This window comes from Felis catus, chromosome C2 (genome assembly GCF_018350175.1).
Source record: "Felis catus isolate Fca126 chromosome C2, F.catus_Fca126_mat1.0, whole genome shotgun sequence".
Classification (NCBI taxonomy): domain Eukaryota; kingdom Metazoa; phylum Chordata; class Mammalia; order Carnivora; family Felidae; genus Felis; species Felis catus.
Genome location: NC_058376.1, coordinates 45,370,766 through 45,388,523, shown reverse-complemented (window position 1 = coordinate 45,388,523; position 17,758 = coordinate 45,370,766). Strand labels below are relative to the sequence as shown.

General features: G+C 34.0%; 1 protein-coding gene across 5 annotated transcripts in view; it reads right to left on the bottom strand.

The window, feature by feature from the left end:
- The window catches only part of EPHA6 (EPH receptor A6), an 854,316-nt gene that overhangs the window by 390,066 nt on the left and 446,492 nt on the right, over positions 1–17,758 (bottom strand). The window lies entirely within an intron of this gene.

Sequence of the window (17,758 nt, the reverse complement as noted above, 5' to 3'; positions counted from 1 at the left end):
CAGAGCATTACAATCTGCCTATTTCATCCTTTGCAATGCCAATAAAATCCATCAATCTGTGATTCAAACTTCATACCATGGTCTTAATATGGGTGTCTTGTGTTTTACAACAGTTTTTAAAATGTTGGGGTATTCTGGAAGTTTTAAAGTATTACATGAGATGAGAAGAGAACACTGTAAGGTGAAAACTCTTGTTATATGTCTATTTTACCACTTCCATTCATCCTATAGTCCTGGTGACCTATTACGATAATTGTTGAATTTAGCTGCTTCCTAGATAATTGGGGCAAAAAAGCACCAACCTATTTCTTAGACCTGAGTTAAATATGTGGATTTTTGCCTCTTGAATATGTGACAATGAGGAATATGATTATATTTTGTGTATTGATTCTGTCTATGAATAGCTATTATTCCATGTAGGTCATGTATAAAGAGATCTCTAAGACACTGATGTCTCTCTGACAAGAGTTGTAAAACATGCAGTTGAATTATAATTCCTGGATCTTGTTTCTTTCTCTCTAAAAACAAAAATTTTGTAAGCACTTCAGGAAGAATAGACAGGAGAAATAAAAACAAACCCTCTAAAGGAGGAAATACACTGGCCTGTCTGACATCTGTTAGAATGAAACAATTTATATAGGCACACATTAGACCTATGTCTAACACAGGACTAACGTCCAACAAGGAAAAAATGTAAGACAGACTTTTCGGTTGGCTCTGCTATTTTCCTTTATAGAAACCAATGATTAAAGACAAACTTAGAAATATAGAAAGAGCTTTTCACCTAATAGCAGAAGAATGCTCTTTATTCAAGTATCCTGCTATAGACTGAATTGTGTTCTTCCCAAATTCATATTGTTGAAAGTATCTCTCTCTCTCTCTCTCTCTCTCTCTCTCTCTCTCTCTCTCTCTCTCGCCATGGATACAGCGAAGGATACAGTGAAGAGGCAGCCATCTGCAAGCCAGAAAGAGGGCTTTTACCATTACCCTTTCACCATTAAAGACTTGAATTTATAATTTAAAATCTTGCTAAAATAACTGTTCTGGCTGAGATGGTTTCACTGGGGAATTCTACCAACAATTAAATAACTAACAACAATTTTATACAATCTCTTTCAGAAGAGGTGAGAAGACTTCCCGACTCATTTTATAAAGCCCATATTACCCTAAGACCAAATGAGACAAACACAACACCAAACAAACACTCAATGTCTCTTATGAACTTAAATGCAAAAATATTCAATATAGTATTAGCAAGATGAATTCAGCAATGCATAGAAAGAATTATACATCATGACCAAGTGGTATTTATTCTCTGTATGTAAGACTGATTCACCATTTGAAAATCAATATAATCTACTACATCAACAAGCTAAAGAATTAAAATTGTATGATCAATCAACACCGAAAAAGTATTTGACAAAATCCAACACCCACACATGATAAAAGTACTCAGCACAATGGAAATGAGGGGAATTACCTCAACTGAATAAAAAACATCTATAAAAACATATAGATAACATTATACTTAATGGTGAGAAACTGAATGCTTTCCCACCACTATCAGGAGCAAGGCAAGATGTCTACTCTCGCCACTCTTATTCAACATGGTACTGGAAGTTCTAGTCATTTCAACAACATAACAAAAAGAGACAAAAAGCATACAGAATGGAAAGAAAGAAAAATACAACTATCTGGAAGATAGCATGATTTTTCTATGTAAAAAAATCTTAAGGAATATACAAAAAAAAAAAAAAAACCTAACCAAGCCCTCCTATAACTAATAGGTAAGTTCATCAAGATTGCAGTATACAAATCAAACACATAAAAATCAATAGATATATACTAACAATGAAAATGTGGAAACTGAAATTAAAAACTCAATGCCATTTCTAATTGCTCTAGATAGCAAAAATATACAAACACTTAACAATACATGTTCGGGATATGTTGAAAATTACAGAATGTTGGAAAAAGAAATCATAGAAAGCCTAAATAAATGGAGATATATACTCTTTTAATGAACAGAAAGACTCAGGATGGTAGTGATGTCAATTCTTCCCAAACTGGTCTATAGGATTAATGCAATTCCAATCAAAATCTCAACAAACCTTTGTGAAGACATAGACAAGCTTAATGGAAATAAGGAAAAAATACAGACCCTAGACTACCTAAAACAGTCTTGATAAAGAACAATAAAGAGGGAGGAAATATTCTACCTGATAAAGGTTTACTCTGTAACTATAGGAATTAAAACAGTGTGGTATTAGAGGAAATATAGACATGTAAATCAATGAAGCAGAATAGAGAATCAAGAAATAGACCCACACAAAATGCTAAATCAAGGATTCAAAAGCAATTCAATAGAAGAAGTACATAGTCTTATCAGCAAATGACGCTGCAACACGTGGAGATTCACAGGCAAAAAAAAAAAAAAAAAAAGAATCTCAGCATAAACCTAATACTAACTTAAAGTGAATTATATCCAATGTACATGTAAGCTTACTTAAATGTAAAGTATAATTTTTAGGAAAGACATAGGGAAAATATTTAGGATCTAGAGCTTAACCATGAATTCTCAGACTTGATACCAAAACATGATCCAGAGAAAGAAAAATGATACAATGATAAAAAAAAATGTTTACCAACATTAAAAACTTTTGCTCTGTGAAGACCCATGTTCTGAGGATGAAAAGACAAGCTACAGACCTGGAGAAAACATTTGCAAACTACATACCTGACAAAGGAATAGCATTTAGAATATATAAAGAACTCTCAAAATTCAACAGGAAAAAAACAATCAAATCAGAAAACGGGAAAAGCACATCAAAAGAAATTTCACCAAAGAGGACATACAGATGGCAAGTAGGCACAAGAGAGGATATTCAACATCATTAGCTTTTAGGAGAATGCAAATTAAAACCACAATGGGATGCAGTTACACCTAATATACTGGCTAAAGCCAAAAAAAAAAAATAGTGTAACATCTAATGCAAGGATGCAGAGAAACTGGGTCACTCATATTTTGCTTGTGGGAATGCATAATGGCATAAACACTCTGGAAATCAGTTTGGCAGTTTCTTATATCCCTAAACATGCAATTACCATAGGGCTCAGTAATTCCACTCTGGGCAAGTACCTCAGAGAAGTGAAAACTTATGTTCACAAAAAAACCTGTACATAAATTTATATTGCCTATTTATGTGTATATCTAAAAAACTGAATCAGCCAAGGTGTTCTTCAAAGATAAATGATTAACCAAACTGAGACATATATACCATGGAATACTACTCAATGATAACAAAGAATATTATAATATGGATACAACTTAGATGAATTTCCGGCTTCCTGCTGAGTGAAAAAAGCTCTTCCCAAAAGGTTACATACTGTATGACTCCATTTATATAATATTTTTTAAATGACAAAATTTTTGAAATGGAAGAGATTAATGTTTGCCAGAGGAAGGGGGATAAAGAGGTATGATTATAAAAGGGCAACACAAGGGATGCTTGTGGTGTTAGTATTATTGGTATCATGATATAAGCCTACAGAGGTGGTAACATTTTATAGGACTACACACACACACACACACACACACACACACACACACCTACATGCACACACACTCCCAAATTAGGACAAGTAAAAGTGAGGAGAGATGAATAAAATTGGGTTATATTAAGACCAAAATCTTAGTTGTGATAATATACTATAGTTTTGCAAAATGTTTCCATTGAGCAGGAAATTGAACAAAGTATATAAGGAGTATAAAGATCTCTTCTGTATTATTTCTTTTTTAAAAAATGTTTATTTAATTTAAGAGAGAAAGAGAGTGTGTGTGTATGCATGCGTGCAAGTAGGGGAGAGGCAGAGAGTGGGAGAGAGAGAATCAAGCAGGCTCCATGCCATCAGTGTAGAGCCCGCCATGGGCCAATCCCACTAAACACGAGACCATGACCCAAGCTGAAATCAAGAGTTGGAAACCCAACCAATGGAGACACCCAGGCGCCTCTGTATCATTTCTTATAACTACATGTGAATACACAATTATTTCAATAATAATATGAATTAAAAATATAAGATTACTCTTGTCAGTAAATGCTTTTGGTTGTTGTTTTGGAAAATATAATTATGTTTTTAAAAAGATTTTGTTTATTATAGCATATAGTGAGTTGCTGTTATTATTAAAAGAACTAATAATGAATGTTCAAAAAAATAAACTTGAAAATCCTCTTAATCATTATTCATTCCTTCTCTGTTTATACTAAGGGATACTGCATGTCAACTGTAAAGAGATTCACATGCATTTTCATTTTCACTTCATGTTCACAAAACAAGAGGAAAATATATTTTATTATGAATAATCTTTACTTATGTTACTATGTACAAAGTGACCTGGAAATGCATTTCAAAGCTGACCATTGCTGAACTATTTTTCTAGGAAGATATAGAGGAATTGCACTTAAGAAAACAGTTTACAGGGGCGCCTGCATGGCTCAGTTGGTTAAGCATCTGACTTCAGCTCAGGTCATGATCTCCTGGTTTGTGAGTTCATGTCCCAAATCCGGCTCTGTGCTGACAGCTCAGAGCCTGGGGCCTGCTTCAGATTCTGTGTCTCCGTCTCTCTTTCGGTCCCTCCCCCACTTATGTTCTCTCTCTCTCTCAGAAGTACATAAACATTTAAAAAAATTTAAAAAAAGAAAGCAATATACAAACTTAGTTACTAAATATGTAAAATAGAGAAGGCTTGGTGCACGAAGAAATATTTTTATATTTTATAAAGCAATTTATTTCTTATCACTTCTAACAGTAAACTTTCTTCATTCATTCAAAATGTAGCTGAATTTAAAAGTGACAGTAAGAGGAATTATAGGTTCACACTTCCTCCTAAAACAAAGTCTGATAGCCTCCAAGAGTGTTATTCACACTATTTGGAACATTGAACTCTCCACTTGCCACTGAGAAGCTACTCCATAACATGGAAATTATTGATATAAGTTCTTGTTTGAATTCATAAAAGTTTGATACACAACATTGTGCTAAGGAGTATCAGTGGCTTAGTTAGGCAATTTTAATGCAAATTAAGACATTTCTCACATTTAATTTCAGAGGCTCTGCAATGAGGCAAATCATATTTCTTAGAAATCTCATCAGATTTCCAGTGCTTTCTTCTACAATTACAACAGTTCAACAGTTTGCTTAAAATTATTTTGTCCTCTGCTGTAGGAAAGGTTTTTGCTGTTTCATGATGTGTGCTTTCAATTTCTACCAATACCATTTGCTTGACTGAAGACTAAAAAACTGAAACCCCTGTAAAGAGCACACATTTCTGCCTCAAGTTATAAAAGTTTAAGCTTCTTAAGTTCTAAGTGGTTTCTAAGGGAGTATCCTCAATTCACTTTTGCTCAGAAACTGGCTGTGGGCAGTTAAATCTCTGCAGAGGGGGTAATTTTCACATCTTGGTCAGATTATTTTCCTGAGTAATTCTTTTATCTTCATTTTTGATCACTACTAAACTAACCAGAACCATTTATTAAAAATGTAAAATTTATATTCTTTAATGTGATACGCCAAAAATAGGAAAAAAGGGTGGCTGATTTATAGTGCCAAAGCCAGAGTACTGTAAATATTGTATAAAATATACAAAGAGCTATCAGCAGCAGCTGCCTTTCCTGTCTATACATTATATAAATCTCAGTCATGGGACACAGTTACAACTGAAGGAATTTCCACATAAGTATTTCTAGATTACAATATATCTATGAATTAACTCTTTTCAATTTTTGTGCCATATGGAATTCTCCAGACAGATAAATTATTCTGAATATAGTGATTCTTCAGTAAACTAACTTCAGTATTTCACTATCAGCTCAGATCACAGCTTTTCTCATACAGTATAATATACATGCAAAATATATGATATTTTATACATATTTTTGTCAAACTGCTTGAATCTCTTATATTTCAATTTTTTGTATCTCTTCAATTATTCTATGGTAATGGAAAACCCTTTGCAACTTAAAACAACATACAGTAAAGTTTTTAAGAAGGAGAGTTGAGAAAACAGGAGACTTGGAAAAAGGAAGAGGTCTGTGAGGAGACAGCGTGGAAAATAAGGGTGAGGTCGACAGTGGAACTGGATAAAAAAATTCTGCTGCTTTCTGCTTTGTATGGGGGATCACTCAACCAACGGAAACTGCATTTCCTTTTTTTAATCTAAGGAGAAAACTGCTTCAGTTCATAGACTAAGTAAATGAGAAGCAACTCCAGATTTACATTTCCATCAGAATCTTTCTCAATCTAATAATTTTGAGAAGTAATTTTAAGTTGCTATACTGTTTCTTAGTTCTATTTGGGCTTTTTATAGTTCCACTAAAATATTGCTATCTGTAATTTCTCTTGTGCTTTGAAACTATGTTTCTTTCTCTCTGTGGTACTACTGGGGAAAAACTTTATCTTCTGTCTTTTATTCTGCTTAAAGTCAATAGATCCCATTTGCATTTTGCAATTTTATCAGACCTCTTAAAGTATTTTTTTAGGTAGGGATCTGAACATAGAATTAAATACATGCTTTAGAGGACAGATTTCTAGAGGTTTCTTTTCCATAGATATAAAAGATTTTAAATATCTCACAAGTTTCATGGCCATAGTGTTTTTGTTTGTTTAAGTCCCATGATTTACAAATAGATCTGAGCACTGATTGATATAAATATCACCATTTCTCAATAAAAATTATGAGCTTATTAAAATGTTTTCATTATAATTTCATAGTCAAAATTACCTTTCAGAATGTATGTAGAATTTCTTTTCATAAATCCATTCTTATTATTTAATGTCTTTTTGTGAGACCATATCTTGCCAGAGACATTCTCAGTTGTATGATCAAATGCTTAGAAAATCTATAGTGGCATGTGGAGTAGAGTATTTTGTTCAAATTTATATACGCAGCTCTTGAAAGCTTCTCTTTAAACTACAAGGGAATATGACACCCTGAGGGGTCTAATTTTCTTTGTCATCTACCTGAATAACTTCAATTAACATTAATACACAGGCTAGCATATCTGCTCTGAATATGTAAAAGAAAGTAGTAAATGCTGGGATTGAGGAAAAATCTGATTAGTTAAATAATACACTGAGCAATGTCATTAAGTAGGCCAGCTCTCATTAGGAGAATTGTTCTTCACTGAATCAAATACCATAATTAAAACATTAACGACTCAAAAAAATCTTAGTTTTTCCATTCAATTAAAGGAAAAAAAAAACATGTGCCATTAAAAATGTAATTGCATTTTAGTACAGTGACTTGGTTTTAAATTATTGTAAAACCTTAGAATTCAAGAATCATAAGGAATAAATTTCCCAATGTTATCTTATGCATAATATTTCTCCTGGTAACAATTTTTTTCTAGTCAATAGAATAATATTTCATTAATAGATGTGATATAGTCATATTGTAATGCTTTCTTTCCTTTTAAATCAATTATTACTGCTTTCATAACAAGTGGTTGACAACACGAAACCCAGATAATAGTTTCTTATTTGCCGTGGAAAGCAGTGTCATTTTGAGAATAGTGGGTAACTTTTAAAGGTCACCTTGTGTATACTGCCATTTTCATTAACAGTACTTTTCTCTGCAAATCTGCTGACAGATGGAGAGATACTTGAAGCTTTTGGAATTACCTTCCATGAAAAGGAAATGCTAGCATGAGATTAAGTGGAATTTACCTTTATTTAATTTGTATTTTGATTTTACTTTAGCTAGCTACACAAAACTAAAAACATATCTCTAATTCGGAGACTTAAAAAAAAACACAGTCAAGCAAGATATTATTTTGCATAGTTTGGCATTATTATTTATTTTTGAAAAAAAATTCAGTTAATGGTATTTTAGCAAATCTGTATATGGATTATCTTAGTTTGAGGTTACTTTCTTTAGGAAGGAAAGCTGTAGTGTAAGGAGGTCAAGTTCTTCTTCATTAGAAAATGGAATCAGAAAGTTAAATATTCATGGATAGGAACTGGAAACAGGGCTGGCTTCATAGACATAAAACCTGTGCAGTCTCACAGGGTCTTATGCTTAGAAGGGTCTTGCACTTAGTTTAATGTACGCTGTTGAATTCTTAGTAATTTTGAACAAAGTGCTCTACATTTTCATTTTGCACTGAGCCTTGTAAATTATGTAGCTGGTTCTGCCTGGAAATATGATTTTTACATGCTGTTGCCTGGTTTAAAACTAGTCTATAGTAACACAAATAATTTGTTGACTCTTCTTCCAATTTTTATACTAATAAAAGTCAGTCTATTTACACATAAATTATTCACTGTTGATTTGAAGTCTTCAGTTTATTTTGTAATGTGCTGCAAACATCAGTTTGAAAAAGCTAGCCAAGCAAAAGGGAGACACATTTTTCAGAAGATATTTTGGTCACAGACTCCATTCAGGGTCTTTGAAACTTCATTTATCTCCCACTGGTGTGGGAGAAAGTAACATGAAGAATCTAGTTTGAAAATCTGGACATGACAGAACATTGATATGATAAAATTGCATTAAAATACTGATTTCTGACTACGTCCTGAGTAATTGGTGTTTGGAAATGTATTAAAGCCTCGATCACCTTCCCAACACAAACAGAAACTTTATTAACAAGTGTACCACTCATAAACCAGAAGTCCTTAAATTAAGGAATATTCATGGGTTTAGTGTTGCAAAGCCCAGTTAGGAATTATTGACATCTAATACCCAAAGTGACATCCCAATTCACTTCTCAGGAGGGAAGAATACGAGCAATCTTGAAGCCTCTGGAAAAATAAGTGTGATAACTTGATGCTGAATCATTTCAACATTGATGAATCCAGCCTACTGCCTCTAATAGATAAGTAGTAAACCATTTCTAAGATTGCTCTTCCTAAACAATAAAAGCATACCCTTAAACCTGACATTTCCACAGTGATGAATCTTAGATGAAATCATATGAAATGTCAAAATAAAGACAGAAAAAAATCAATAGTTGTGCAGATGAAGCTATGTAAGGTCAATAGTTTCATAATGTTTGTGACAGGCCACCCATGTTTTTTGTGTGACAATATTTTTTAATGTGCAATAACTCCAAAGCACTGAAAATTAATTTTTGAGATGGAATTACCTCTTGACAAGGATATAATTAAATTCATACTTTTTTCCCCCTGAGAACACAAAATGATGTGGTAAATAAGCTGCCCCTTCAAGGTCAGAATTATGTTAGGTTTGTAAGCCCAGGAAAAGAGAGGCATCTCTCAGGTCAAAAGGAGTGTCGTATCTCTCTCTCTTTCCCAATTGTCAGCTATAGGTCAGCAGAATCACAGACTGTGCTGGATCCTCTTCCAAAACTCCCACAAACATATACACTTGAAGGGGGTGGGTGCTATGCAGTTGAAAAGGAATACCGGTTTTGGACAACTTTTGGGTAAGTTTCCCTCTCTGAGTTTTTGAAAGAGGAAGGAGGATAACATGTTTCTCTCCATCATAATTTTTCTCATTGTCTCTCTAAAGGGAAAGATTCAAACCTCTACTCCTCCCTAGAGAATACTAAATAGATTGGTCAGCAGAAGATTAGCAATTTAGTATATTTCAGAGGCCACATTATACTTCTTCATGATTTGTCTTCTAGTTTGTAACTTCCATTAAGTTAAGTTTGACAGAGAAAGTAAAAAAAAACTACAAGTGTAACTCTTCTTTACTATTTAAAATGCATCCATTGAAATGGAGAATAGTAATCATTAAAAATGTCCCATTCTTAGTTAATCTGAGATTTAGTTTCCTAATGAAATTTATTGTGCTTCACTAAATATGTCTGTATCCTCCATTCTGAAAGTAGATAATATTTTATTTCCTGAGAGTGTGTAGTTAAGATTAATATAAACCTAGGCCAATTATGAAACAAAATGATAATGGTAGAGAAAAATAAATAGAAAAGGAAATGATGTGAATGTGTGTGGAGGGGGGCACTAAGCAGATAGCTTCCTCTTCATTTGAAAGTTTTTAAAATGAGATTTTGTGAACATGGATTGATGTCCCATAGTTATCAAAAGTTTTAATTAATTAACTGCTTGTTCAAATATTGAAACAACCCCTAAATTAATGACATAATTAGTGGTGTCACATTTTGTATTTCCTGTTTAAAAGTTTCAATTATCTCTTTAATTTTACCTAATAAAATGTAGTTTGTTTAGAGGCCAGCTTAGGATCTAGAAATACTTTAAGTAATATTAAGAAAAAATTATATTCTTTACATATAAACTATTTTACTGTTTTGAAAAAGTAAAGCAATTTGAGGGGGCTTGGAAGATGGCAGCAGAGTGGGAGGACCCTAGGCTCACTTTGTCCCATGAATACAACTAGACAACTATCAAATAATCCTAAATACCCCAGAAACAGACCTGAGGACTGACAGAAAAAAAACTACAACTAAAGGTAGAGAAGAGAAGAGGCCACATTGAACAAAGAAGGTAGGAAGTGCAAAAACATAGTTTGGGAGAGAAACAGATTGGGTCCACTGTGGTGGGGAGGGAGCCATGGTCATAGAGAAGGGCAAGAGACAGACTAGCATATGGGAGAGCACATGCAGAAATTGAATCCCAATAGCAATTGGCTTGGAAAGGGAGACGGGCCAAATTTTGTTGAGTTCTTGCAACAAGCAGGGCTTAAAGCCTAGAGTTTTGAAGGTTAGTATGTGTGGCTGGGATAGAACCTGGAAGGCAATGGAGCTGCTCTGAGAGAGAAAGCAGGGTAAATGGCCTGCAAACACACAGTGTGAAAACAGCCATCTGAAGAGTGCCTGGGGCACACAGTCGAGAGGTTATTTGCTCATCTTGGAGTGTGTCCCAGAGAGGAAGCATTCATGGAGAAATCCCTCTGGGAACAAAGGAACTGACAGGTGTTATTTCCTTCCCTGTTCCCTCAGCATAAGCACAGGACCACCTGCAGGAATCAGTGCAGTGCTGACACTCCCTACCTAAATTGCTTACACAAAACCCCACCCCCCAATTCTTTGGCAGAATTGCCCCTTCTAGTCATGCTTGCCTGAGTCTCAATGTGGTGGGCCCCCCCACCCCATAAGACAGGCTCAAGCCCCTGTCAACAGTACGTCTCCTGCCCTGGGAATTTTGCAGGACCTTGGTTTCAGCAGTGGTGGCAACAGGTCTCATTACACAAGCATAACAGAGCACACCTAGTTATAACTCTTGTCACATTCAGGCCAGGGACCAAACACTTCTACAATAGGCAAAAAAGGCCTCTTCAGATGACTGGCCTGAAGGATGAAGTGGCCATAACAAAACAGCAGAACACACACAACACATACTGGAGCAATGCCTAAAGTGCTAGGCCCTGGGAAACAGGGGAAACTACACAGTGCGGGTACTTTAGGACCTCTTCATACAGCCATTACCTGTTCTTCAGGAACAGGAGATGTAGCTGATTTTCCTAACACATAGGAGAAGGCACAGACACAAAATGAGGAGACAGAGGAATCTGTCCCAAACCAAAGACTGGGAGGAGGCCACATCCACAGTCCTAAGCAAAACCAATATAATTAACATGCCTGATAGAGAATTTAAAGTAATGCCCACAAAGATGCTCCCTGGACTTGAGAAAAGCATGGGAGGTATCAGTGAGACCCTTAATATAGAGCTAAGGAATACATAGCAGAGATTAAAGGCTCAATAATTGAAATAAGAAACATACTTGATGGAATGAACAGTAAGCTGGGAGAAGCAGAGAAATGAATTAATGACCTAGAATACAGAGTAATGTAAAGTAATCAAGCTGAACAAATAGAGAAAAAAGAATTATGCAAAACAAGAATAAACTTAAGGAACTAAGTGATCCATTAGATGTAATAACATTCATATTACAGAAGTCCCAAAAGAAGAAGAGAGAACAGGGGGCAGAAAATTTATTTGAAGAAATAATAACTGAAAACTTCCTTAGTCTGAGGAAGGAAACAGATATTCAGATCTAGGAGGCAAAGAGAACCCCCCCCCCCAACAAAGTCAACAAGAGCATATCCACACCAAGATATATTGTAATTAAATTGGCAAAATATTGTGATAAAGAAAAAAAATAAAAGCAGCAAGACAAAAGAAGGCTATAACATACAAAGGAAATCCCATAAGGCTATCAGTGAATTTTTTGGCAGAAACTTTCCAAACCAGAAGGGAGTGGCCTCTATACAAAGTGCTGAATGAGAAAAAATCTGAACCCAAGAATACTCTATCCAGCAAGTCTATCATACAGAATAGAAAAATAGGTGAAAATATACCAGACAAACAAAACTAAAGGAGTTCATGACCACTAAGTCAGCCCTACAAGAAATATTAAAGGGGACTTTGAGTGGAAAAGAAAGACCGAAAGTGACAGTATGAAGGTAGGACACATAAAAGCAGTAAAAACTAATATTCTTGTAAAAAATCAGTCAATGAGCTCACAAAATAAAAGGATGTAAAATATGATACCATATACCTAAAACATGGGGAGAAGAGGAGTAAAGAATAGGTTCAAATTTAAATGCCCATCAACTTAATATAGACTGCTACATGCAAAGATGTTATACACAAACCTAAAGGTAACTACAAATCAAAAAGCATTAATAAATATGCAAATAATGAGAAAGAAATCCAAATATATCACCAAAGAATACCAGTAAACCATGAAAGAGAGAAACACAAGGAAAGATCACAGCAAATCTTCAGAAACAATCACAAAACAACGAATATATATAACTATAAATAATTATTTTGAATGTAAACAATGGAATGTTATTCATCCACAAAAAGAGTGATATTTTGCCATTTGCAATGACATGGATAGAGCGACAGAGTATCATTTTGTGTGAAATAAGTCAGCCAGAGAAAGACAAATACCATATGATTTAACTCATATGTGGAACTTAAAAAAAAATGAACAAAGGGGAAAAAGAGAGAGACAAATCAAGAAACAGACTCTTAGTTATAGAGAACAAATTGATGGTTACCAGAGGGGAGGGGAGTGGGAAGATGGGTTAAATAGGTGATAGGGATTAAAAAGTACACTTATTGTGATGATCACCAGTGATGTATGGAATTGTTGAATCACTATATTGTAAATCTGAAACTAATAAAACACTGTTTGGTAACTAACTGGAATTAAAATAAGAACTTAAAAAAATAAAGTAGTATGTGCCTTTTTTGATTCCACATTTGAAAGTAATAAAAGTGTCATGGAAATGCTGAAAGGGTCTGGAATACTGAAATGATTAAATAATGAAAATTAGAAGTTAATTATAGGTACTGAAGTAAAAAAACTTGAGATCATAATATAGTTAATGACTTGGAAAACAAGAAGGAGCAGTCATATAAAATACAAAACATTTTGAAAATAAAAAGAAACAATGTCACTTTGAGCCATATCAAATCATGTTTTTGAAAGTACATTACACATATTGTACTACAAATTAGATATAAAAAGTCATACAAGACCATCATTCTTACTTTAAAAATGAGAAAATACAAGTTAAATAAAACAAGTCATATTTTTAATATATGCATTTAAAATAATTGAAATTTGGTAGGGCACGAAACACCCAAATAAATTAAATCCCAAAAGGAAACAAGCCTTCCCAAGGTGAATAGAAACCAGTGGCCATTTCCATCCCTAGGGGAACTTAGCTAGTTTGCATGGTTGGCCGAGAAACAAGCCTGCCACAGAGAAAGTTTTTGTGATGATGGAAAACCTTTTTGCTTTCCAAGGGAGAAAACAGGTAAAATTTAAATAGCAATATATGAGCTGGCATAGACCATACTGGAATTTGGAAGTATCTCATAAACCAAGCTAGACCTTCTTGCTTGTCACTTGTCTCACGGAACTTTTTGCTGAGTAAGTGGCAATGTAACAAGCTGAAAACAGACAGAAAACACAAAAGGATTTCCTAGTCTTGCAGTGCTCAGAGACCAAAATCCTATTGAGAGAGTACTAGATCTCACTTCAATATTTATGAAACCATAGATGGACTAAAATTAACTGAAAATGCAACCCAGCTTAATCCAGTTTAATTATTTAAAGATCAATGAATAAGGCCCTCACATTAGCTGCCAGACAGAGAAAAGAAACGGTTAATTCAAGAATAAGAAATCTTGCCATATGCAACAACATAGATGGAACTAGAGTGGATTATGCTAAGTGAAATAAGTCAATCAGAGAAAGACAAATATCACATGATTTCACTCATGTGTGGAATTTAAGAAACAAAACAGATGAACACAGGGCAAGAAAAGAGACAGGCAAACCATGACAGACTCTTAATGACAGAGAACAAACTGAGGGTTGTTGGGGCGGGGGAGGGGAGGGGGATGGGCTAAATGGCAAGGGGTATTAAGGAGGGCACTTTCTGGGATGAATGCTGGGTATTATATGTAAGTGGTGAGTCACTAAATTCTCCTCCTGAAACCCATACTACACCATATATTAACTAACTTGAATTTAAGTTAAAAAATAAATTAAAAAATAAATTTGAAATACAGTATGTTGCATATAATTAAAAATGAGAACATATGGAAAAGAGGAAAACATGACCCATAATCAAGGTAAAAAAAATCAATATAAGCAAACCACATATGCTCCAGACACTCAAATATTCAGACAAATGTTTAAAAATATCTATTAGAAATATGTAAAAAAATAGAAAGTAAACGGATAACACAGTTAAAAATATTTAGATGGAATGAGAGAGAGAGAGAGAAAGAGAGAGAGAGAGTGTGAGCACCAAATGGAGATTTTAGAACTAAAACTACAATGTATGAAAAAAGACATTGGTTCTGAAGTAGATTAGATACAGAAAAAATTGTAAAATTAAAGATAGACCATGGAAATTATCAAAACTGCAACACATAATGAAGACGATGACAATATTCAGAACATATCTGAAACCTGTGGAACAATATCATCTACTTTAATATCATTATAACTGAAGCCAAGTATGAGTAAAGAGATAGAATAAGGCAGAATAAATATCAGGAATTATAGTAAAAAGTTTCTCAGTTTATGAAAGTTTTAACCCATAGATCCAAGAAATTCATAATCCTTAAAGAGGATAAATACAATGGAAACCCATACCTGAACATAATCTTAATCTGTGGGAAATCAAAGATGCAATCCTGAAAACAACCAAAGGGAAAAGGACAAATCACCTTCAGGGGAAACAATGAGTTGTTGTTTAAGTTCACATTAGAAAAATACTGAATGTAGAAAACAATGGAATGCTATTTTCAAAGTATTGAAAGCAAAACAAAAAAAACAAAAAAACACATAGAATGCATAGTAGGAGGTTATCTTTTTCAAATGAAGATGAAACAAAACATTTTCAGATTAAAAAAGAAAAAAAGCTGAGAGGAGAGTTTGTCAGCAACTGATGCACTATAACAAATGTTAAAAGAAAATAATCCCAAAATAATCCGAGATGGAAACCTAGATCTTTAGGAAGAAATCAAGAGTTCTGGAAAATGTAAATATATGGATAAATATAAAATTATGAAATATTTTTCTTTAAAATACTATTTAAAATGGGGCACCTGGGTGGCTCAATTGGTTAAGCATCTGACTTTGGCTCAGGTCATGATCCTATGGTTCACAAGTTTGAGCCCAGCGTTGGGCTCTGTGTTGACAGCTCAGAGCCTGGAGCCTGCTTCAGATTCTGTGTCTCCCTCTCGCGGTCCCTCCCCTGCTCACACTGTCTCTCTCTCAAAAACAAATAAAAACATGAAAAATAATAAAATAAAATAAAATAAAATAAAATAAAATAAAATAAAATAAAATACTATTTAAAATATAAAAAATTTGGGGTGCATGACTCAGTGGGTTAAGCATCCAACTTCAGCTCACGTCATGATCTCATGGTTCATGAGTTTAAGCCCAGCATTGGTCTCTCTGCTGTCAGCACAGAGCTTGCTTCCAGTCCTCTGTCGCCTCCCTTCCAGACCCTCCCCCATGTACGTTTGCGTACAGGCGTTCTCTCTCAAAAATAAACATAAAAAGAAAAAAAATACAAAAATTCATTGCAGGGCTAATAAAACATGTATAAGTAAAATATATATTGTAGCACTAATACAATGGATAGGCAGAACTTATAGTGTTGAATGATTATGACATTGTTTGTGTAATGACAAAATATTATTTCAACTAGTGCAGTAATAAGTTAAGGAGTATATGATTATCTCTGCAACCATTTAAAAAAGGAGGAAAAAAATTAAAATGGCAGTAAAGGAGATAAAAATTAAATACAAGAAATCTGATTAACCCAAAAGTAAGCAGGAACTAAGGAACAAAGAATAGGTAAAAAAAAAAAAAATAGAAAACAGTATGAAAGCAGGCTTAAACCCAATGATAACTAGTTATATTAAATAAATGACCTAAATACACCATTTAAAAACCAGAGATTATCATATTGGATACAAATCTATTCCTCAACTATATGATGCTTGTGGGAGACATGCTTTAAAAGTAAAGGAATTAAAAATAAATGACATACAAACACTAATTTAAAGGAGTTAGTGTGGCTATATTTACATAAGGCAAAATAGACTGAAGATAAGATTATTAACAGATAAAGCAAGGAATTTCTAAGTTATAAAAGGGTTGATTCATCAGGAAGACAGTTATAATAAATATGTACATAGCTAATGATATTAATTCAAAATTTGTGAAGCAAAAATTGACAGAACTAAAAAGGTAAACACCAACCATCATAGTTAGATTTGAACTCAGTGACTGAAGAATAAGCAGAGAAAAAAAGTAGTAAGATATGGAAGAGATAAAGAATCTTTCCAACAAACTTGACTTCATCAATATTTATAAGACACTGTAGCAAACAAGTGCATAATACACATATTTTTCCAGGGTACATGGAACATTTAGTGGACCACAAAGCAAATATAAATACATCTGAAAGGACTGAAATCATATAGAATTTTTTTTTATCTGACCATAATGGAATTAAACTAAGAATCAATAGTACAATAACTAAAAATTCCCAGAGAGCTTGGGTGGCTCAGTGAGTTAAGCATTTAACATCAGCTCAGGTCATGGTCTCACAGTTTGTGGATTCGAGCCCTGCATCCAGCTCTGTGCTAAACAGCTCAGAGCTTGGAGCCTGCTTCAGATTCTGTGTCTGCCTCTCTCTCTCTCTCTCTGCCCCTCCCCTGCTCAAGATCTGTCTCCCTCTGTCTCTCAGAAACAAATAAATGTTAAAAAAATAATAAAAAAATATTAAAAAAAATTCCCTAATACTTTTAAAGTAAGCGTCCCATTTCTAAATAATACATTAGTCAAGAACAAATCACAATATTAATTAGAAAGTATTTAAAAGTGAGTAGTAATTGAAATTTGTCAAGCGCAGTGAAAGTAGTGCTTGGTTTTGGCTCAGGTCATGATGTCGCATTTTTGGGGATTGAGCCCCACATTGGGCTCTTTGCTAACAGTGCAGAGCCTGTTCTTGGGATTCTCTCTTCTCTCTTCTCTCTCTCTGTCCCTCCCCAGCACTCATGTGCATGTGCACACACGCACATGCACTCTCTCAAAATAAATAAACATTAAAAATAAGTATCTATAGTAAAAAAGAGAGTATTAAAATAAATGCTTTAAGCTTCAATGAAAGAACCAACAACAAAAATAAAAGCACATTATGCTCAAGGAAAGAGAAAAGAATACAGATATAAACAAATATAAATGACATTAAAAACAAATAAGTGA